We start from the raw sequence: 23,297 nt of genomic DNA, 5'->3' as shown, positions 1-23,297 counted from the left end.
GACACTTTTCAGTATGCCTCATTCCCCACTACTGCCTCTTACACTACCCTCAGCCTAGCTGATTTATTTAAGTGTAAGAGCCCTAGATTAGATAAAGCTGCCAAGTAAGGCAGGTACTACAAGAAGGTCCAGCAGCATTTAAGATACATCCATTCAGCATCTACTACAAAGGGAGGAAAAAAATATTTATTAGATATCAAGTATGTGCCAAGTGATCCCTGCTACCGAATAGTTCACAGTCTAGAAGGAGAGACAGCCAAGGAAACAAATAAGCCAAAATACAATAAGATGCACACTAAGACCCAGGTAAGAAACAGGTTCTTGTTTGCAACCAGAATTCCTCTAGGCAGGCACTGGCAGAGTGATTCCAGAATCAGATATAAACTCCGGCATGGGACTCTGTATTCAGGACAGAGCTCCAAAAACTAGATAAGATTGTCATTGCAAGGCAGGAATGAGGATTATTACCTCATTCCTCCATATCTCAATTTTTTCATCTGTAAGTGGGGATAATAGCCTAACAGCCTCTCATTAAGTTGCTCTAAAAATTAAATGAGGTGATGTATTAGATAATGTTAAGCCTTTAGAGAATGTTTGCATGTATTAAATGGCTTATAAATGCTAGTTATTATAACTAAATAAAGGCTCTAAAGTAGGAACTTGATTATGATGGCAGTGGTGAGGTGAGAGAGTGTGGGTATAGGAGACCAACATTTAGTTACAGGGAACATGCGCAGAGCTCAGTGACTGTATCCAGACAAAAGAGACTATATAAACCTTGCAGCAATAAAGAGCTCCTGGCCCAGGACTCCTATTACCCTGAGAGTACCCTTTGCAATTTTGTATGGCTCTATTCTGTAAAAGCAGGATGGCACTTCCTTTTTGATGTTTTCTAGCACCTGGTACAAGCTTGGCTTTTAGTAAATCACTAGTAAATGGTTATTGAGGAAAGTAATGAACATGTGAGGAAACTTGAAACTAGATTAAGATCAGAATTTTGGGAATGGCAGAGCTGAGCATAGAGATGGGGTTAAAGGGCCCCAGCTGGGTGACCTAACAGTTCTGTGGGCAAAGAATATGTAATACAATTCCTGAGTACTCAAAATTTGGGGGCACTTGTATCACCTGTGTGTATTGTCCAGCAATTAGCAAAGTCAACCCTGTCTTTCATACTGTCTAAGATGTTCCTCAGACTACCAATCTTTCCTTTTCAAATTAGGGTCTATTTAGGAAGAACCTGGTTATTTAAATATGAATAAATTTACTGTTTGGCAAGGAAGGAGCAAACCACTAAAATAAATAGAGCAGCAGCTTCTGTCTCTTCTCTGCCCTTCTTGCCCCATTTTTGACTGGCAGAGAGGAGAGGCAGGGCCATCATGTGGCCAAGAGAGACAGAGTAAGACCTTTTGGACAAACAAACCTTGCCTGCCTGGGAAATTGGCCCACTGCTCTTGAAAGGCCAATTTTTTCATGATAAGTGCTTTTACCCAACATTGTTGCAACCCTTGTCCAATGTACATTGCCCTATGGCATGAACTCCTGTCCCGTTTTTTGCTGCTGCCAGCTTCCCCTCTGGAGTCAACAGCCTGTTTACCAGACATGGGATTAGGGACTGAGAAATTCCAAAAGCTGGAGACATGGTCCCTGAGCACAGTCCCTTAGCTCATTTCCCTTGAAAGCCTTGGGTACATAATAAGATTAGTTGCTGCAGTGCCCAACTCTCTACAACCCTCTCATCTCCCAAACTCCCTATGCTATAAGAGAAGAGGAAATTTGGAAAGAATTGTTTTAACCAAGAAACTTTCCAAGAAGAAAAACTTTTCTGCTTCTTATATTCTCTTTATCTTGAGTAACTCCTGTCATCTTTAACTCTTTACCTGATTAAGGCCAAATTGTTTGCAAGTGAGACTGGCAGCTGCACAATTATGAGGATTCAGTGGCACTTGAAATATTACCTAAGACTCCTTCCCTCTTTTTTTTTTTTTTTTTTTTTTTTTTTGCGGTACACGGGCCTCTCACTGTTGTGGCCTCTCCCGTTGCGGAGCACAGGCTCCGGACGCGCAGGCTCAGCGGCCATGGCTCACGGGCTCAGCCGCTCTGCGCATGTGGGATCTTCCCGAACCGGGGCACGAACCCGTGTCCCCTGCATCGGCAGGCGGACTCCCAACCACTGCACCACCAGGGAAGCCCACTCCTTCCCTCTTTACTCAAACTCTGGGTTCTAAGGCATTGGTTCTCAAATTTAGCACCAATCAGAATTGTATGGAGGGCTTGTTAAAACCCAGGTTGCTGGCTCCACAAAATACCTCCCCATCCAGAATTTCCAATTCTATATGTCTGAGATGCAACCTAATAATCTTCATTTTTGATAAGTTGCCAGGTGATACTGATTATCATTGATCTAGGGGCCACATGTTGAGAACCACTGCCCCAAGGTATGACTCAGTCTAAAAATTTAATCACTAAGCACCAGAGAAAATTCATGCTGTGTAAAAGAGTATAAAGATTCCAGATGAAATCTTCTGGAAGCAAAGACCTATGTTATATGAAGAGTATTCAGCTGGATACTGATCAGTGCATGTATGTGAGGAAACTTCCCAAAGCTGGAGAAAGAACAACCTGAAAGGATGAGAGGCAGCTGCTCTTGGTCTTCATACAGGGCCAGAAATAATGCCTATTTCTAAGGCTGAAAACTGGTAATTCATGGGGCATTGGGTAAAGTACATAGAAGAGTCTTGCCTCAGTATTGGGGAATAATGATCCCCAGGCAGAGCATAGCTCCAGGCCCACCTAACAAATTTTAGCAAGAACCAAAAGGACTAAAGTGTTTCCATGTAACAACTGCAACCTAGAACCAAGTTTAGAAATATTTTAAAGAATACAACAATATCTGGCATTCACTAAGGTAAAATTCAGTGTGTGACATCCAATAAAAAAATTACCAGAATTATAAAGAAGCAAGAAAATATGACCTATAATGAGAAGAAAAATCAGTGAATTGAAACTATCCCAGAATTGACACATATATTTGAATTAGCAAACAATGACATTGAAGCAGTTATTTTAACTGTATTCCATATGGACAAAACCTTGAGACATGGAAGATTTTTGTGAAAAAATATATATGTATACTGGTTTTGAACTGAAATTCTGGAGGTAAAGAAATCTACATGTGAGATGAAAAATACGTTAAATGGGGATAATGGCAGATTGGACATTGCAGAAGAAAAGATTAGTGAACATGAAATAGAAACCCTCGAAAATGTAGAATGAAAAGAGAATTATAAAAAAAAAATACACAGCATCAAGGAACTGTGGGACATCAGGTGGCCTAATATATGTGTAATTGAAATCTCCAAAGGAAAGGAGAAGAGCATAGAAAACTAAAAAATTGAAGAAGTAATAAAAAATATCCAAATTTGATGAAAATATTATATTCACAGATTCAAGAGCTCAGCAAATCCCAAGAAAAACAACAACAAAATACATCAAGGTGCATCATAATCAAATGCTTAAAAGCAGTGATAAAAACACAATCTTAAAACCAACCAGAAGGGTAAAAAAGAAAATCATTCTAGACAGAACAAAGGTAAGGATGGCATCAGATTACTCACAGGAAAAATGCAAACAAGATAGTGGAGCAAGAAAAATGTCAACTTAGAATTCTATACTTGGTGAAAACATCTTTCAAAACTGAAGACAAAATACTTTTTCAGACATCGAAAAGCTGAGAGAATTTATCACCAGCAGACCCACAGTAAAAGAATTGTTAAAGAAAGGAAAAAATGTTAAAAGACAGAAGGAAAATAATATCAGATGAAAGTTTGGCTCTACATGATGGAAAGAAAAGCACTGGAAATGGTAACTGCATAGGTAAGTATATAATAGTTTTCAACTATTATTTTCAAATTATAAACTTACCAGCTAGGTTTCTTTGGGTAGCCAGGAATTACCTAAATCAGTTCTTTTTCCTCAATTTCTCACACCAACACGGAAGAAAATAAAGGAGAGGAAGAGGCTGGGGAAGACTCATATGGAACATGAAGCCAACTAGCCCTTATATTTTTACTGAGATATAATTGATATAAAATATTAATTTCAGGTATACAACAAAATGATTCCATATCTGTATAACTGGGAAATGATCACCACAGTAAGTCTAGTCAGCATCTATCATTGTACATATTTACAGTTTTTTTCTTGAGATGAAAATTTTTAAGATCTACTTGCTTAGCAACTTTCAATTATACGACACAGTATTATTAACTATAGTCACCATATTGTACCTACATCCCCAGGACTTGTTTGTCTTATAACTGGAATTTTGTACCTTTTGACCACTTTCACTGATTTTGCCCACCCACTGCCCCTTGCGACAACCAGTCTCTCTGTACATATGAATCTGAGCTTTTTTTGTTTGTTTGTTTTTTAGATTCCACATGTGAGGTCATATGGTATTTGTCTTTCTCTGACTTATGTCACCTAGCATCAATGCCCTCATCCATGTTGTCACAAATGGCAAAATTTCACTCTTTTTTATGGCTGAATAGAATTCCTGTGTGTTGGGTGCATGTGCCTATGTGTGTGTGTATAATCACATCTTCTATATATTACATTCATTGGTCAATGGATGCATTACATTATAAGTATATTAGTATAAGTAATGCTGCAATGAACGTGGAGTTGCAGAATGAACCTTTTTCAAATTAGTGTTTTCATTTTCTTCAGATAAATACCCAGAAGTGGATAAATACCCAGATAAGTACCAGAAGTGGAATAAATACCCCGAAGTGGAATTGCTGAATCCTATGGTAGTTCTATTTTTCATTTTTTGAGGAACCTCCATACTGTTCTCCATAGAGGCTGCACCAGTTTACATTCCCACCAACAGTCAACAAAGGCTCCCTTTTCTCCACATCCTCACCAACACTTATCCCTTGGCTTTTAATAATAGCCATTCTTAAAAGTGTAAGATGATTTCATTGTGGTTTTGATTTCATTTCCCTAATGATTAGTGATATTAAGCACCTGTGCCTGTTGGTCATCTGTATGACTTTTTTGGAAAAATGTCTATTCAGGTTCTCTGCCCATTTTTTACTCAGATTGCTTTTTTGCTATTGAGTTGTATGAGTTCTTTACACATTTTAGATTCCAACCTCTTATCAGATACACGATTTGCAAATATTTTCTCCCATTCATTTGGTTGCCTTTTCAGTTTGTTAATGGTTTCCTTTACTATGCAGAAGCTGTTTAGGTTGATATAGTCCCACTTGTTTATTTTTCTTTTATTGCCTTTTGCTTTTGGAGTCAGATCCAAAAAATCATTACCAAGACCTATGTCAGGTAGCTTACTGCCTATGTTTTCTTCTAGAGTTTTACAGTTTCTGGTCTTACATTCACAACTTTAATCCATTTTGAGTTTATTTTTGTGTATAGTGTAAGATAGGGGTCTAGACCCATTCTCATGCATGTAGCTGTCCAGTTTTCCCAGCCACATTTGTTGATGAGACTGTACTTTTTGTATATTCTGTCCCCATTATATATTCTTGACTCCTTTGTCATAGATTAATTCCCCATGAATGCATGGGTTTATTTCTGGGCTCTCTATTCTGTTGCATTGATCTATGTACCTGTGTTTATGCTAATACCATAATGTTTTGATTACTAAAGCTTTGTGATATACTTTGAAATTGAGAAGCATGATGTCTTTGTTCTTTTCCAAGATTTCATTGGCTATTCAGGGTTTTTGTGGTTTCATACAAATTTTAGGATTGTATATTTATGTGAAAAATGCCATTGCAATTTTGATATGGATTGCATGGATTGAATTTGTAGACTTTTGGTAGTGTGGACATTTTTAAAAATAAGTCTTTCAACATATGAACACGATACCTTTCCATTTATTTGTGTTTTCAATTATTTTCATCAATGAATTATAGTTTTCAGTATAAGTCATTCACTTTCTTGTTAGATTTATTCCTAGGTACTTAATTTCTTTTTGATTGTAAATGGGATTGTTTTCTTAATTTTTCCTTCTGATAGTTTGTTAATGTATATAAATGCAAATGAATTCAGTATTTTGGTGGAGCTCTTAGAGTTTTCTGTATATAATATGTTATCTGCAAATAGTGACAGTTTTGTTTCTTCCTCTCCAATTCAAATGCCTTTTTTAAAAATTGAAATATAGTTGATGTACAATATTATATGTTAGTGTACAGTAGTGATTCACAATTTTTAAAAGTTATACTCTATTTATAGTTATTATAAAATATTGGCTATATTCCTTGTACAATACATCCTTGTAGCTTATTTTATACATAATAGTTTATACCTCATTATCCCCTAACCTATATTGCCCCTCACTTCTTCCCTCTCTCCACAGATAACCACTAGTTTGTTCTCTATATCTTTTGGTCTGTTACTTTTTTGTTATATCCACTAGTTGGTTGTATTTTTTAGATTCCGTGTATAAGTGATACCATAGAGTATTTGTCTTTCTCTGATTTATTTCACTTAGCATAATACCCTCCAAGTCCATCCTGTTGTTGCAAATGGCAATATTTCATTCTTTTCTATGGCTGAGTAGTATTCCATTGTATACATATACCACATCTTCTTTATCCATTCATCTGTTGACGGGAACTTAGGTTGCATCCATATATTGGCTATTGTAAATAATGCTGCTATGACATTGGGGCACATGTATTTTTTCAAATTAGTGTTTCTGTATTTTTGGACATATACCCAGGATTTGGATTGCTGGGTCGTATGGTAGTTCTATTTTTAGCTTTTTGAGAAACCTCCATACAGTTTTCCACAGTGGCTGCACCAATTTACATTCCCACCAACAGTGTACAAGGGTAATAGTTTCTCCCCAGGCTTACCAACATTTGTTATTTGTGTTCTTTTTGATAATATCCATTCTGACAGGTGTGAGATGATCTGTCATTGTGGTTTTTATTTCATTTCTCTGATTAGCGATGAGCATCTTTTCATGTGCCTGTTGGCCATCTGCATGTTCTCTTTGGAAAAAATGTCTCTTCAGATCTTCTGCCCATTTTTTAATCAAGTTTGTTTTTTACTGTTGAGCTCTATGAGCTGTTTATATATCTTGGATATTAACTCCTTATCAGCCATATCACTTGAGAACATTTTCTCCCATTAAGTAGGTTATCTTTTCATTTGGTCAATGATTTCCTTTGCTGTGCAAAAGTTTTTAAGTTTGATTAAGTCCCGTTTGTTTGTTTTCACTTTTATTTCCTTTGCTTTAGGAGACAGATCCAGAAAATATTGCTATGATTTATATCAAAGAGTGTTCTGTCTACATTTTCCTCTGGGAATTTTATGGTTTCTGGTCTTACAGTTAGGTCTTTCTTTAATCAATGTTTAGTTTATTTCTGTAAATGGTGTTACAGAATGTTCTAATTTCATTTTTTTACATGTAGCTGTCCAGTTTTCCCAGCACCACTTATTGAAGAGACTGTCTTTTCTCCATTGTATATTCTTGCCTCCTTTGTCATAGATTAATTGACCATAAGTGTGTGAGTTTATTTCTGGGCTCTCTATTCTGTTCCATTGATCTATGTGTCTGTTTTTGTCCCAGTACCACACTATTTTGATTACTGTAGCTTTGTAGTGTAGTCTGAAGTCAGGGATCATGATTTCTCCAGCTCTGTTGTTTCTCAAGATTGTTTTTGCTATTTGGGGTCTCTTGTATTTCCATACAAACTTTAAAACTATTTTTTTCTAGTTCTGTGAAAAGTGCCATTGGTATGTTGATAGCGTTTGCACTAAACCTGTAGATTGTCTTGGGTAGCATGGTCATATTAACAATATTAATTTTTCCAATCAAAGAACACAGTATACTTTTCCATCTTTTTTTTACCATCTTCAATTTCTTTCGTCTTAGTTTTTCCAAGTACAGGTCATTTACCTCCTTAGGTGGGCTTATTCCAAGGTATATTATTGTTTTTGATGCAATGGTAAGTGGGATTGTTTCCTTAATTTCCCTTTCTCATATTTCATTGTTAGATTATAGAACTGAAACAGATTTCTATATATTTTGTATCCTGCAACTTTAACAAATTCATTGAGTTTTAGTAGTCTTTTGGTAACATCTTTAGGATTTTCAATGTATAGTATCATGTCATCTGCAAACAGTGACAGTTTTACTTATTCCTTCCTTTTATTTTTTTTTCTTCTATGATTGCTGTGGCTAGGACTTCCAGAACTACTTTGAATAAAAGTGGCAAGAGTGGGCATCCTTGTCTTGTTCCTGATCTGAGAGGACATGCTTTCAGCTTTTCACCATTGAGAATGATACTAGCTCTGGGTTTGTCATATATGGACTTCATCATGTTGAGGTATGTTCCCTCTATGCTGACTTTCTGGAGAGTTTTCATCATAAATGGATGTGGAATTTTGTCAAAAGTTTTTCTGCATACATTGAGATGATTGTATGGTTTTTGTTCTTCAATTTGTTAATGTGGTGTATCACACTGATCTGTGGATATTGAAAAATCCTTGCATCCCTGGGATAAATCCCACTTGATCCCTTTAATGTACTGTTGGATTTGATTTGTTAATATTTTGTTGAGGATTTTTGAATATATGTTTATCAGTGATGTTGGACTATAATTTTCTTTTTTGCATGATATCTTTGTCTGGTTTTGATATTAAGTTGATGCTGGCCTCATAGAATGAGTAGGGAAGCGTTCCTTCCTCTGCAGTGTTTTGTAATAGTTGGAGGACGATAGGTGTTAACTCTCCTCTAAATATTTGGTAAAATTCACCTGTGAAGCCATCTGGTCCTGGACTTTTGTTTGTTGGGAGTTTAATTACTGATTCAATTTCATTACTGGTAATTGGTCCATTTATATTTTCTGTTTCTTCCTGGTTCACTCTTGGGAGATTGTATATTTATAGATATTTGTCCATTTCTTCTAGGTTGTCCATTTTATCGGCATATAGTTGTTCATAATAGTCTCTTATGAGTTTTTGTGTTTCTGTGGTGTTGGTTGTAACTTCTCTTTTTTTCATTTCTGATTTTATTGATTTGGGCCCTCTCTTTTTTTTCTCTTGATGAGTCTGGCTAAAGGTTTATTAATTTTATTTAATTTTTCCAAGAACCAGCTTTTAGTTTCATTCATTTTTTCTGGTTTGTTTTTAGTCTCTATTTCATTTATTTTGGCTCTGACATTTATGATTTCTTTCGTTCTACTATCTTTAGGATTTGATTGTTCTTTTCCTAGCTCCTTTAGACATAAGATTAGATTGTTTATTTGAGATATTCCTTGTTTCCTGAGGCAAGCTTGTATCATTATAAACTTCCCTCATAGAAGTATTTTTGCTGCAGCCTATAGATTTTGGATCATTGTGTTCTCATTTTCATTTACATCTTGGTTTTTTTTAATATCTTTGGTTTCTTCAGTGGTCCATTGATTGTTTAGTAGCATATTGTTTAGCCTCCAGGTGTTTGTGTGTTTTTGCAATTTTTTCCAAGAGTTTATTTCTAGTCTCACAACATTATTGTCAGAAAATATGCTTGATATGATTTCAGTTTTCTTAAATTTACCAAGGCTTGTTTTGTGGCCTAGCATGTTATTTATCCTAGAGAATGTTCCATGTGCACTTGAAGAGAATGTGTATTCTTCTGCTTTCAGATGGCAATTAAGTCCATCTGGTCTAATGTGTTATTTAAGGCCAGTGTTTCCTTGTTGATTTTCTTTCTGGGTGATCTGTACATTGATGCAAGTGGGGTGTTAAATTCCCCTACTATTATTGTGTTACTATCAGTTTCTCCCTTTATGTCCATTAATATTTGCTTTATGTATTGAGGTGCTCCAATGTTGGATGCATATATATTTACAATTGAAATCTTTTTCTTGGCTTGATCCCTTGATCATTATGTAATATCTTTTTGGCTCTTGTAACAGTATTTTAAAGTCTATTTTATCTAACATAGGTATTCATATCCTGGATTACTTGCGATTTCCTTTTGCATGGAATACTTTTTTCCATCCCCTCACTTTCAGTCTGTGTGTCTTTAGATCTGAAGTGAGTCTCTTATAGGCAGCACATATACGTGTCTTGTTTTTGTATGCATTCAGCCACTCTATGTCTTTTGATTGGGATATTTAGTCCATTTAAATTTAAGATAATTACTGATAGTATGTTTTTATTGCCATTTTGTTCATTGTTTGGGGGTTGTTTTGTAGGTCTGGGTTTTTTTGCCTTCTTTTGTTCTCTTGTGATTTGATGACTATCTTTAGTGATATGTTTGGATTCCTTTTTCTTTTTTGTGTGTATATCTATTATAGATTTCTGGTTTGTGGTTATAATGAGGTTTTTATATAGCAATCTATATACATATGTGATAATTCTAAGTTGCTAATATCTTAATTTCAAATGCATTTTAACAGCACTGTATGTGTACTCTTCTCTCCTCATGATTACTGTTTTTGATGTTATATCTTACATCTAATTGTTTTATGTATCCCTTAACTGGTTATGTGGATATAGATGATTTTACTATTTGTCTTTTAACTTCCATAATAGCTTTGTGTGAAGATGATTTCCTACCTTTACGGTATGTTTGCCTTTACTATTGGGTGTTTTCATTTTGTAATATTCATGTTACCTGTTGTGGAGTTTTCTTTTTCGCTTAGAGAAGATCCTTTAACATTTCTTGTTAAGCTGGTTTAGTGTTGCTAAACTGTTTAACTTTTGCTTGTCTGTAAACCTTTTGATCTCTCCATCAGGTCTAATTAGGACCCTTACTGGATAAAGTATCCTTGGTTGTAGACTTTTTCCTTTTATTACTTTAAATACATCATGCCACTCTCATCTGGCCTGCAGATTTTCTGCTGAAAAGTCAGCTGATAACCTTATGGGAGTGCCTTTGTATGTTATTTGTTGTGTTTCCCTTGCTGCTTTTAGTATTCTCTCTTTATCTTTAATTTTTGCCATGTTAATTAAAATCTGTCTTGGTGTGTTCTTCTTTGGGTTAATCTTGTATGGGACTATCTACACTTTCTGGGCTTGGATCACTGTTTCCTTTACTAGGTTAGGGGAGTTTTCAGCTATTATGTCTTCAAATATGTTCTCAGCCCCTTTCTTTCTCTCTCTTCTTCTGGGACCCCTATAATGCAAATACCAGTGTGCTTGATGTTGTCACAAAGGTCCCTTAAACTGTCCTCATTTCTTTTCATTCTTTTTTCTTTTCTCTGTTCAGCATCAGCGATTTCCACTACTCTGTCTTCTAGCTCACTGATCCATTCCTCCGTATCATTTAGTCTACTATTGATTCCTTCTAGTGTATTTTTCATTTCAGTTATTGTATGCTTCATTGCTGTTTGGTTGTTCTTTATATTTTTAACTCTTTGTTAAAAACTTCAAACTTTTCATTCTGTGCATCCAGTCTTCTCCTGAGTAGAATATGTATGCTAAATTGCTGTACTATGTGTATGAGAGGTTGGGTTCTTTTTTTTTCCCCCAACAAATGATCTTACATAGTTTCGACATTTTTAGATATGAATATAGGACACAAATGTACTTGCCAGATATGAACTCGCTTGTTGAAAAAATGCCTAAAAAAACTCAGATTATACTAAAATATTTAACTATTATCTTTGAGTGGTGCTACTCCAGGTTATTTCTTCATATTTGCTCTATTTTCCATCTTTCTATAATGAAAAATGTATTATAGAATGTTGGAATGGCAGTTTTCTGCTGGTTTGGGAAGTCAGGTCAGTCTGCTAATTACCAAGAGACTTAGTGGGCGACTAATAATTCTTTTAGTGAATTCATAATTTCATTTTTTCTAAATTATACATATCATTGTTTAAAAAGATTAATATAATAGTTCTACAAGGTTTATAGTAAAAAGTAGCAGTCCAGAGTACATCACCAAGATGGTGATATAGAACATTCCTGACTTTGCTCCCCTCCCCAGCCAAGAACAATAACTAACAGCTCTTCATGGACAAAACACCACTGAGAAAATCCTAGAACATGGGGTGAGGCTGACACACCCCTGCAACACAGAGACTGAGACAGATTGCATTAGAAGGGTAAGAGGAGTGGCTTATCCTGACTGCATTACCCATCCCCCAGGCTGATGCAGGATCACACAGAGAGGTCTCTCCTGAGCCTACAGTTGCAGCAGGGGGAAAAGAAAGCCCAAGATGGTTATCCAGTGCCCCCAGTGTTGTGGGTTCCTTTTTGGGAGCCCCCACTCTGGTCTCACCCCATGGGAACTGCAGGAGAATCTGAGGGATCTGAACACTGGGAATCTGATTATGATGGAGAAAGGGAAGGAGCTTGCAACAACCAGCAACTGGACCTTGGCAGACTGAATTCCTACCTGCAGCACCCAAGTAGTAGTCCCAACCAGAGGCTTTTTGCTCCTCTTCAGAGCCAAGTCATTGGCACAGACTGACCAGGGTACTTGATGAGGTGCAAGTCTGTTAGATTTGGGTCCTCAAACAAAGACTTGCCAGCCCTCAAGCCTGGTCTGCCTCCACTCAGGCAGGGAGGCTGAGTCATAGCCTGGCCCACTGCTGAATGTATCTCCTGACACTGTATCAACGGAAAGGCGGCCAAGAGCACCTGGAAGCTGTGTAGCTCAGCAGTGTTTGAGCAGAGAGTACAGCAGACAGAGCTGATAGGCTGTAGAGCCAAGGCAGTGACCCTATTTGGCCAAGGAGCTTGGGGCATGGGTCAGCTTGAGTCAAGACCACAAAGAGCCTTACCAACCTTGGAGTTGGTTCTCTCACTCTGCCCAGGCAGGTAAATGATTCAGAGCCCTGTCCACTGTTGAATGCATCCTGCAGTCTGCCCAACCAGGAAACCTAACCAGATCACACAGAAAGCTGCATAGCTCATCTAACAGCCTTGCTTATAGGGGTACTTGTACAGGGAGCAAAGCCTGTGGCTTTTCCCATCAGCAAAGAAAAACCAGTGGTCCTATGTGGCCAGGATTCAGTGCATAGTCTTGCCTGATTTAGGTCCCCCAAACAAGCTGCGTAGGCCCTGGGACACATCTTGATGCTCTGTCAAGGCAGGGAAGTTAATCCATAGCTCCAGTTACTGCTGAGGATAATCTAGGAAGTCTGATCAATGAACCCAGGCAATGATGGAGCCCACCCTAAAGCCTTTGCTTGGGCAGGGAACAAAGCCAGCAGTCCTATCCAACTGTTCTTAGTCAGTGGCAGTCCCCCAACCCCCGACCTCAGAGCCTAAGCAGTGGCCTCGCCCATAACAAAACCCTGATAGTGAGCCCTAGGACATTACCAGCAGTAATGTCCAGAAACCCATGTTGAGCTGTAGTGAATAACTGTCTCTGCCAAAGTGAACCTGTAAAGTCTGGAAGCAGAAATTGCTTACTCAAATGCACAGATACCAACGTAAGGAATCAAGGATCATGGAAAATCAGGTAAACATGACACCAAAGAAATTAATAAAGCTCTAATAGCTGACCCTAAAGAAATGGAGATTTATGAACTGTCAGACAAAAAGTTCAGAATAATCATTTTAAAGTAGTGAAGTACAAGAACACACAGACAACTAAACAAAATAAGGAACACAATGCGTTAGCAAAACAAGAAGTTCAAAGAATAGAAACCATCAAAACAAATCTTAGAGCTGAAATACGCAATGACTAAACTGAAGAACTCAATAGAGAGCTTCAAGAGCAGACTCAACCATGCAGAAGAAAGAACTAGTGACCTAGAACATAGGACATCTGAAATTATATTGTAATAGAAGAAAAAAGTATGAAAAAGAATGAAGAAGGCTACAGGACTTATAAGACACAATCAAAAAATGTCCACATTATGAAAGTTCTAGAAAGAGAAAAGAGAAAGGACTAGAAAGCATATTTAAGATAATAATGGCTGAAAATTTCCCAAGCCTGAGGAGAGAAATAGACATCCAGATCCATAAAGCTGAAAGAATCCCAAATGGGTTAAACCTGAATAGAGCCCACCAAAACACATAATAGTTACATTGTCAAAAGTCAAAGACCAAAAAATTTAAGAACAGCAAGAGAAAAAATAGGAATTATACAAGAACCCCCATAAGACTGTCATCAGACTTTCTCAACATAAAGTTTTCAGGCCAGCAGAGAATGTTATGATTTATTTAAAAATATTGAAAGAATGAAAAAAATCGACCACAATTTACCAGTATTAAAATTCAATCAGTAACTTAAAAACTCCCAACAAACAAAAAGTCCAGGGCCAGAACACTTAGTGAAGAGTTTTGACACCTATCCTTCTCAACCTATGACAAAAAAAATTGCAGAGGAAGGAATGCATTTGAACTCATTCTATGAGCCCAGCATCACCCTCATAACAAAACCAAAGATATCACAATAAAATTACAGGCCAATATCACTGATGAACATAGATGCAAAAAATCCTCAATAAGATATTAGCAAATCAAGTCCAATAATACATCAAAAGATTTATAAACCATGATCAAGTGGCCTTTATCCGAGGGATGCAAAGATTTTTTTGTTAATATTTGCAGATCAATCAATGTGACACACCACATTTACAAATTGAAGAATAAAAACTGTATGATCATCTCAATAGATGCAGAAAAAGCTTTTGACAAAATTCAACATGAATTTATGATTAAAAAAAAAAATTCTCCAGAAAATGGGCAAAGAGGGAATATACTGGGTGGGCCAAAAAGTGCCTTCAGTTTTTTAAGTAAAAATAAAAGATACATTTTTCATTTTCACCAAGAACTTTACTGAACAACATACCGCCCTTTTGTTCCACTAACTTCTGCCATTTTTCAGGCAACTTCATAATTCCATCTTCCCAAAACTTTTATCTTTTTGAGCAAAGAATTGTTCCAGGTGCCTTTTACAGTCTTCCAGAGAATTGAAAATTTTTCCATTAAGAGAATTTTGTAAAGACTGAAATAAATGGAAATCCGAAGGTGCAATATTTGATGGATACGGTGGATGAATCAGAACTTCCCAGCCAAGATGTAACAGTTTTTGCCTGGTCATCAAAGAAACATTCTGTCTTGCGTTATCCTGATGGAAGGTTGTGCGTTTTCTGTTTACTAATTCTGGATGGTTTTTGTCGAGTGCTGCTTTCAATTGGTCTAATTGGGAGCAGTACTTGTTGGAATTAATTGTTTGGTTTTCCAGAAGGAGCTCATAATAGAGGACTCCCTTCCAATCACACCATATACACATCACCCTCTTTGGTTGAAGACCGGCGTTTGGTGTTGTTGGTGGTGTTTCATCTCACTTCCCCCATGATCTCTTCCATTCCACATTGTTGTACAGTATCTGCTTTTCATTACCATCAAAATTTGGTTTAAAAATAGAACATTTTCATTACATTTCAGTAGAGAATTACACGTGGAAACATGGTCAAGAAGAGTTTTTTCACTTAACTTATGTGGAACCCAAACATCAAAGCGATTCACATAACCAAGCTGGTGTAAATGATTTTCAGCACTTGATTTGGATATTTTGAGTATGTCAGCTACCTTCTGCATGTTATAACATTGATTGTTCTCAGTTATTATTTTGATTTGATCGCTATCAACTTCAACTAGTCTACCCTACAGTGGAGCATTGTCCAGTGAGAAATCTCCAGCATGAAACTTTGCAAACCACTTCTGACACATTCGATCAGTGACAGCACCTTCTCCATACACTGTACAAAACTTTTTTTTTTTGCATTTCAGTTGCGTTTTAACCTTTCTTGAAATAATAAAGCATAATATGCTGAAAATGTTGCTTTTTCTCTTCCATCTTCAATATTAAAATGGCTACACAAAAACTCACCAATTTTGATGTCTTTTTTTAAATGCATGCTGATATGACAGCTGTCAAATACAAACTAACAAAATTGTTTCAAATGAAGTTAAAGACAACTAAGTGCTACTAGAGCCATCTTATGGAAAAAACCAAACTAACCTTTTGGCCTACCTAATACCTCAACATAATGAAAGTCATATATGACAGAACTACAGCTAACATCATAATTGTGAAAAGCTGAAAGCATTTCCTCTAAGATCAGGAACAAGACAAGGATACCCACTTTTGCCACTTTTATTCAAAGTAGTTTTGGAAGTCCTAGCCACAGCAATCAGAGAAGAAAAATAAATAAAAGGAATCCAAATTGGGAGAGAAGAAGTAAAGCTGTCACTGTTTGCATATGATAATATACATTGAAAATCCTAAAGATGCCACCAGAAAACTGCTAGAGTTCATCCATGAATTTGATAAAACTTCAGGATACAAAATTAATGCACAGAAATCTGTTGCATTTCTATACACTAACAACAAAAGATCAGAAAGAGAAATTAAGGAAATAATCCCATTTACCACTGCATCAAAAAGAATAAAATACTCAGGAAAAAACCTACCTAAGGAGGCAAAAGATCTATACTCCAAAAACTATAAGACACTGATGAAAAAAATTCAAGACATCACAAATAGATGGAAAGATATAGACTGTGTTCTTGGATTGGAAGAATCAATATTGTTTAAAGGATCATACTACCCAAGGCAATCTACAGATTCAATGCCATCCCTATCAAAATACCAATGGCCTTTTCTCACAGAGCTAGACCAAATAATCTTAAAATTTGTATGGAAACACAAAAGACACCAAATAGCTAAAACAATTTTGAGAAAGAAGAATGAGGAATGATAGAGGAATGATGCTCCCTGACTTCAGACTATACGACAGACCTACAGTAATCAAAACAGTATGATACTGGGACAAAAACAGTCACATAGATCAATGGAACAGGATAGAGAGCCCAGCAATAAACCTATGCACTTATTGGCAATTAATCTACAACAAAGGAGGCAAGAATATACACTGGAGAAAAGACAGTCTCTTCAACAAGTGGTGCTGGGAAAACTGGACAGCTACATGTAAAAGAATGAAGTAATGACATTCTGTAACACAATTTACAGAAACAAACTCAAAATAGATTAAAGACCTAAATGTAAGATGAGATACTGTAAAACTCCTAGAGAAAAGCACAAGCATAACACTCTTTGATATAAATCACAGCAATATTTTTTTGGATCCATCTCCTGAAGTAAAGGAAATAAAAACAAAAATAAACAAATAGACCTAATTAAAATTAAAAGCTTCTGCACAGTAAAGAAAGCCACTGACGATAAAAAGACAACCTACTGGATGGGAGAATACACTTTTAAATGATATGACTGATAAGGAATTAAAACCCAACATACATAAACAGCTCATACAACTCAACATCAAAAAAACAACCCAATCAAAAAAATGGACAGAAGACCTAATAGACATTTTTCCAAAGAAGACATACTGTACAAATGGCAAACAGACACAAGAAAAAATGTTCAACGTTATCAGTCATCAGGGAAATGCAAATAAAAACCACAGTGAGATATCACCTCACACCTGTCAGAATGGCTATCAAAAAGAACACAACAGATGTTGGCAAGGATGTGGAGAAAAGGGATCCTGTCTACACTCTTGGCTGGAATGTAAATTGGTGTAGCCACTGTGGAAAACAGTATGGAGATTCCTCAGAAAACTAGACGTAGAACTTCCATATGTTACAGCAATTCCATTCTTGGGTATATATCTGAAAAAATAAGAAGACACTAATTTGAAAAGCTACATGTACCTCAATGTTCATAGCAGCATTATTTATAATTGCCAAGATATAGAAGCAACTTAAGTGTCCTTCGACAGATGAATGGATAAAGGTGTGGTATGTATATATATATAATATATATATATATTATATATATATGCAATGGAATATTACTTAACCATGAAAAATGAAATCCTGCCATTTGTAACAACATGGATGGACTTGGAGGGTTTTATGTAAGTAAAATAAATCAGAGAGAGACAAATACAGTATGATATCACTTATATTTATGTGGAATCTAAGAAATACAACAAACTAGTGAATATAACAAAAAAGAAACAGACTCACAGTTATAGAGAATGACTTAGTGGTTACCAGTGGGGAAAGGGAAGTAGGGAGGGGCATGATAGGGGGAAGGTATTAAGAGGCACAAACTACCATGTATAAAATCAACAAGGACTCATTGTACAGCACAAAAAACATAGCCAATATTTTATAATAACTGTATGTGGAATATAGCCTTTAAAAATTGTGAACCATTATGTTGTATACATGAAACTAATATAATATTATACATCAACTATACCTCAATTAAAAACATGGAAAAAAAATCAAGTTGGTTGCTCATTGCCCCCCACACCCGCAAAAGAATAGGAAAAGTGTGATCTTTGCCATGTTTTTGTTCAGTTTTGCTTGCATTATTAGTATTACATTTTACCTGAAAGTTTCTTGTATGAATCCTTTCAAGTCAATTGTTATTTTATAACAGTTAATTTGCATAGAAGTAGATACATAATCAATAAATCCACTTAACTGAATAAACCTTAGGAACAAGTCATTTCGATACATTGAAAACAAGCAAATGCTTGGGGGAAGGGGTGCTCTGTCAGCCCTTCTACATGGGGGGATCTTCCAGGCTTCTCTGTATTATTTGTAACACAAGTAATGCTGTCAGTGTCCACTCCTCGGTTAGTATTAGTAATGCTTAAAATCGTTTTCTAGGTGTAAAATAAATATATATACATAGAAATTTCTTCCTACATTTCAGTGGATCATCTTATGCATCTCTGCAATATATGGACCCCATAGTCTGCTCTTTGGAAACCTCCTTTTCTCACCATCACTGGGCTAACTAACTCAGATCCCAAGCAGCAGGAGGCAGTAATTAGAAATCTAGCTGCATATCAGGCAGTAATTAGAAATCTAGCTGTATATCAGGCATCTTGGGTGCTAAAAATTAAAAACATGGAGTCTCTGATTATAACACCAGATATGTCATCCTGGCTAGACTCCAGGAGTTTGCATTTTTAACATCACCTTAGTGATTCAAAGACAGTTATTGTCATCCCCATTCACTATGGAACCACTGGTAGGGGAAACATGCTAGACAGGAAATCAGGAGTTCTAAGTTCAGGTATCTCCCTGCCAGGCTACTTATCTGGGTAAGGCACTTGACTTTTCCCCATGCCTATTCAGTAAAACTGAAAGATTGGATGAGAGATGACCTACTTTAAGGTCTTCCTTAGTGCTAACATTCTAATGTTAATCACCTGCAGGGCAGAAGTTTTTTCTTTTTCCCTCAAGCGTGGGTTGAAAATTCTTTCAGAATTAGCATTAACATTTCCATCGCCCAAGATGTTTGTAGGAGCAGCTTATCTCAATTCTTATAGAAACTTAAAAATTGAGGTCCAGAGAAAATAATCCTTAAGAGTTAACCATTGTATCAATCCATAGTCAGAAATTGAACCTAAATTAAGTGACATCAAACTTTTATCACCCCATGGTAGACTTAAAAAAAATTTTTTTTTTAAATTTCAAACATATTTTATTGACTTTTGAACGGGACGCTAAATGAGCCACCTATATAGCAGAACCCAAAAAGGGGAAAGCGCAAATAAATGTAGAGACTCAGAGTAACAGAAATGAGGGTGGTGGCTTTGGTGAGTTTGAAATGCATATGAGGTGGGGTTAGGAAGAGCCCAGTCTGCAATGGCAGGGAGTTTATGCCTAATGACTGGAAATAAGCTAATTCCTTCTGGGAGGAGGAACTGGGTATGCCCAACTGGGTATTGATATAGTTTTCTGAAGTTCATTTCTGGGCCTATCCTGCAGAAAAGGCTATTTGAGTCTTCATGTGTAGGAAGGGGTCTAAAAAATATAGACATCTAACACACAATCTTTGAGTCTAAAGGATTCTTAACTGCCATGCTTCCCAATGGTAGATTTTTAAATCAAACAGCCATGCAGCAAGATATAATGTCTCTGTAACTAATCCATCTGGTGACTACTGTGGTTGGCAAGAGCATCTAAAGAGAAGAACTGTACTCTTTGAGGACCATCACGACTCTCAAAATCCTATTCTTTCTACTCTCTACCTTGTATTTTTCTTATAGTGTGGCAGTTTTATGAATTTTTGGTTTGGTTCTTAGAAGAACAATGATTGCCCATGGATCTAGGACTCAGTGGTACTTGTTTGGGTCATCAGGGTCAGAGACACTCAGGGGCTATCTCTGCAGGCAACTGCCTTCAGGAAAGCGGCTCCCTTCTTGGGGTTTGCTGATCATTTTGACCATCTTTTAAATTTTTCTCAGGCTTTGACTTTTCAGCTGTTGCATCTACAGGGGATGAGATCTACTTAATTAACAGGAAAGAAGAGGTTCCATTTCAAGATGGCAGTATAGGAAGATCCTAAATTCACCTCCTCCCACAAGACAACAAATAGACAGCTACATATGGAACAAGTTCCTCTGAAAAAAAAACCTAAAAACTGGCCCAGCAACCCCTTCACATCAGGCAAGGAGAGAAAAACCACACTGAAGCAGGCAGGAAAACCTGAAACACAGTCTTGCCATAAACTCCACCTCTTGCATGGTAACCCAGAATTGGGAGGAAACTCAAAACCCAGAGCTTCTCCCTGAGGAATGAATGTTTTGTAAGCCACATTGGGCACCCCAACTTTGAAGACCTCCACCTGAGAGATGAACTCCCAAAACATCTGGCTTTGAAGACCAAGTAGGCTCCCATTCATGAGACCCATGGGGCTGTGGAAAACTCTGAAACAGCTCTAAAATAGTTCATGGGCAGACTCACCCATCCCAGGGCCCAGACAGAAGCAGCTCTCTGAAAAATGCCCAGATTTTGTGAAAAAGACTCATTTACTCCTTTTAAAGTGTTGGTCTGAGGGGCCAGAACCTACTGGGATACTCTCTGGGGAGAGAGGCTGGTGGGTGCCGTCTTCCTGCTCTCCCTCTACCTTCTAAAGCTGGCGGGTGCCATCCTTTTATTCCCCCTCTTATTTCTCTTTTGAAATTTCTTCCTGTTTTTTCCTTTTCTCCTATTCCATTTTTCTTTCTCAGTGGATGCCGTCTTTGTACTCCCCCTCTGCCTTGCTTCAGTTAATGCGTACCATCTTTGCACTCTCCCTCTGCTGTGCTCTAGAGTGCCAATATCTCCTAGGAGGAGCCCCATCTGGTGCCCTGGTTTTTATGTCTAAGGACCCTGTCTTTATGGCTGCCACCCAGGGGATCCCCCTTGGGGTCCCCCTTGTTGCCTGGAGGTCAGGGGGACTTGCATTCCTGGGTCTCAAGGGACTGTAGCAGTTGGAAAGACAGTTTTTGGTGGACTATTACTCCCAGGCACTGCACAGACAGTAGACTTAAACTTACCTTCAGTGTTTCTGAGAAAGAGGCCTATTTGCTTGTCCAGCAGCTTTGGGCAGAGGGACAGGCTTCTGGTTTGACTCACTTATAGAGGCCTACAGATGCTCTCAGGGAATAAAGGTAATTACAAATTTTGTACTCTACCTCTTCCTTGCTCGAGATCATTGATATATTCAAGAAAGGAGGTTATATCTTGCCTGGTGCCATGAATTTTTGTAGCTGCTTCCAAGAGGCACCTCTACATTGCCTGGCTCTGGTGACCAGTGAAGTGAGGCTTACGCTCATGAATCTCACAGGACTGTAACCAATGGAAAAAGTGTAATTTTTTAATTGAAGTACAGTTGATTTACAATACTATGTTAGTTTCAAGTCTACAGCATGGTGATTGAGTATTTTTGCAGATTATACTCCGTGATACATTATTACAAAATACTGAGTGTAATTCCCTGTGCTATACAGTATATCCTTGTTACTTATTTTATATGTAGATACATGTGCCTGTTAGCCAGCTGCTTATATCTTCTTCGAAAAAATGTCTTTTCAGGTCCTCTGCTCATTTTTTGATTGGGTTGTTTTTTTTGATATCGAGTTGTATGAGCTGTGTGTATATTTTGGATATTAACACCTTGTCAGCTGCATCCTTTGCAAATGTTGTCTCCCATTCAATAGGTTTTCTTTTCATTTTGTTGATGGTTTCCTTTGTTGTGCAAGAGCTTTTAAGTTTAGTTAGGTCCCATTTGCTTACTTTTGCTTTTATTTCTTTTGCATTAGAGTCTGATTTATGAAAATATTGTTACAATTTGTGTCAGAGTGTTTGCTTTGTGTTCTCTTCTAGGAGTTTCATGGTTTCAGGTCTTACATTTAGGCCTTTAAACTATTTTGAGTTTTTTTGTATATGGTGTGAAGGAATGTTCTAATCTCATTGTTTTACATGTGGCTGTTTCATTTATCCCAGCACCACTTGTTGAAGAGACTGTCTTTTCTCCACTGTATATTTTTGCTTCCTTTGTTGTAGATTGACCATAGGTGCGTGAGTTTATTTCTGGGCTCTTTATTATGTTCCATTGATCTATGTGTCTGTTTTTGTGCCAATACCTCACTGTTTTTTGATTACTGTAGTTTTGTAGTATAGTCTGAAGTTTGGGAGGGTTATACTTCCAGCTTTATTCTTTTTTCTCAGGATTGCTTTAGCAATTTGCAGTCTTTTGTGGTTCCATATGAATTTTAGGATTATTTGTTCTAGTTCTGTGAAAAATGGCATGGGTATTTTGACAGTGATTGCATTAAAATTGTAGATTGCTTTGAGTAGTGTGGCCATTTTAACTATTAATTCTTCCAAACCAAAACACAGGATATATTTCCATTTCTTTGAATCAATTTCCTTTATTAATGTTTTATAGTTTTTAGTGTACAGGTCTTTCACCTTCTTAGTTAAACTTATTCCTAGGTTTTTTTGGTTTTTTTTTTTAAACTTTTCTCATTCTGATATTTCATTAGTGTATAGAAATGCAATAAATTTCTGTGTATTAATCTTGTATCCTGAAACCTTGATGAATTCATTTATTAGTTTTAATAGTTTTGGGGTGGTAACTTTAGGGTTCTCTATATAAAGTAACATGTCATCTGAAAATAGTAATAATTTTACCTCTTCCTTTCCAATTTGAATACATTTTATTTATTTTTTTCTGTTTGACTGCTGTGGCTAGGACTGCCAATACTATGTCAAATAGAAGTGGCAAAAGTGAGCCTCCTTGGGCTATTCCTGAATTTAGTGGGAACACTTTCAGCTTTTCACCATTGAGTGTTATGTTGGCTGTAAGTTTGTCATAAATTGCTTTTATTATGGTGAGATATGTTCCCTCAACACCCACTTTGGTGAGAGTTTTTGTTTTTTTAATCATGAATGGATGGTGAATTTTGTCAAATATTTTTTCTGTGTCAATTGATATTATCATGTGTTTTTTTTTCATTACTTTTATGTGGCAGATAACATTGCTTGATTTGCGA

This window comes from Tursiops truncatus, chromosome 7, assembly GCF_011762595.2.
Source record: "Tursiops truncatus isolate mTurTru1 chromosome 7, mTurTru1.mat.Y, whole genome shotgun sequence".
NCBI lineage: Eukaryota > Metazoa > Chordata > Mammalia > Artiodactyla > Delphinidae > Tursiops > Tursiops truncatus.
Note: the sequence above shows the minus strand (reverse complement) of the source record.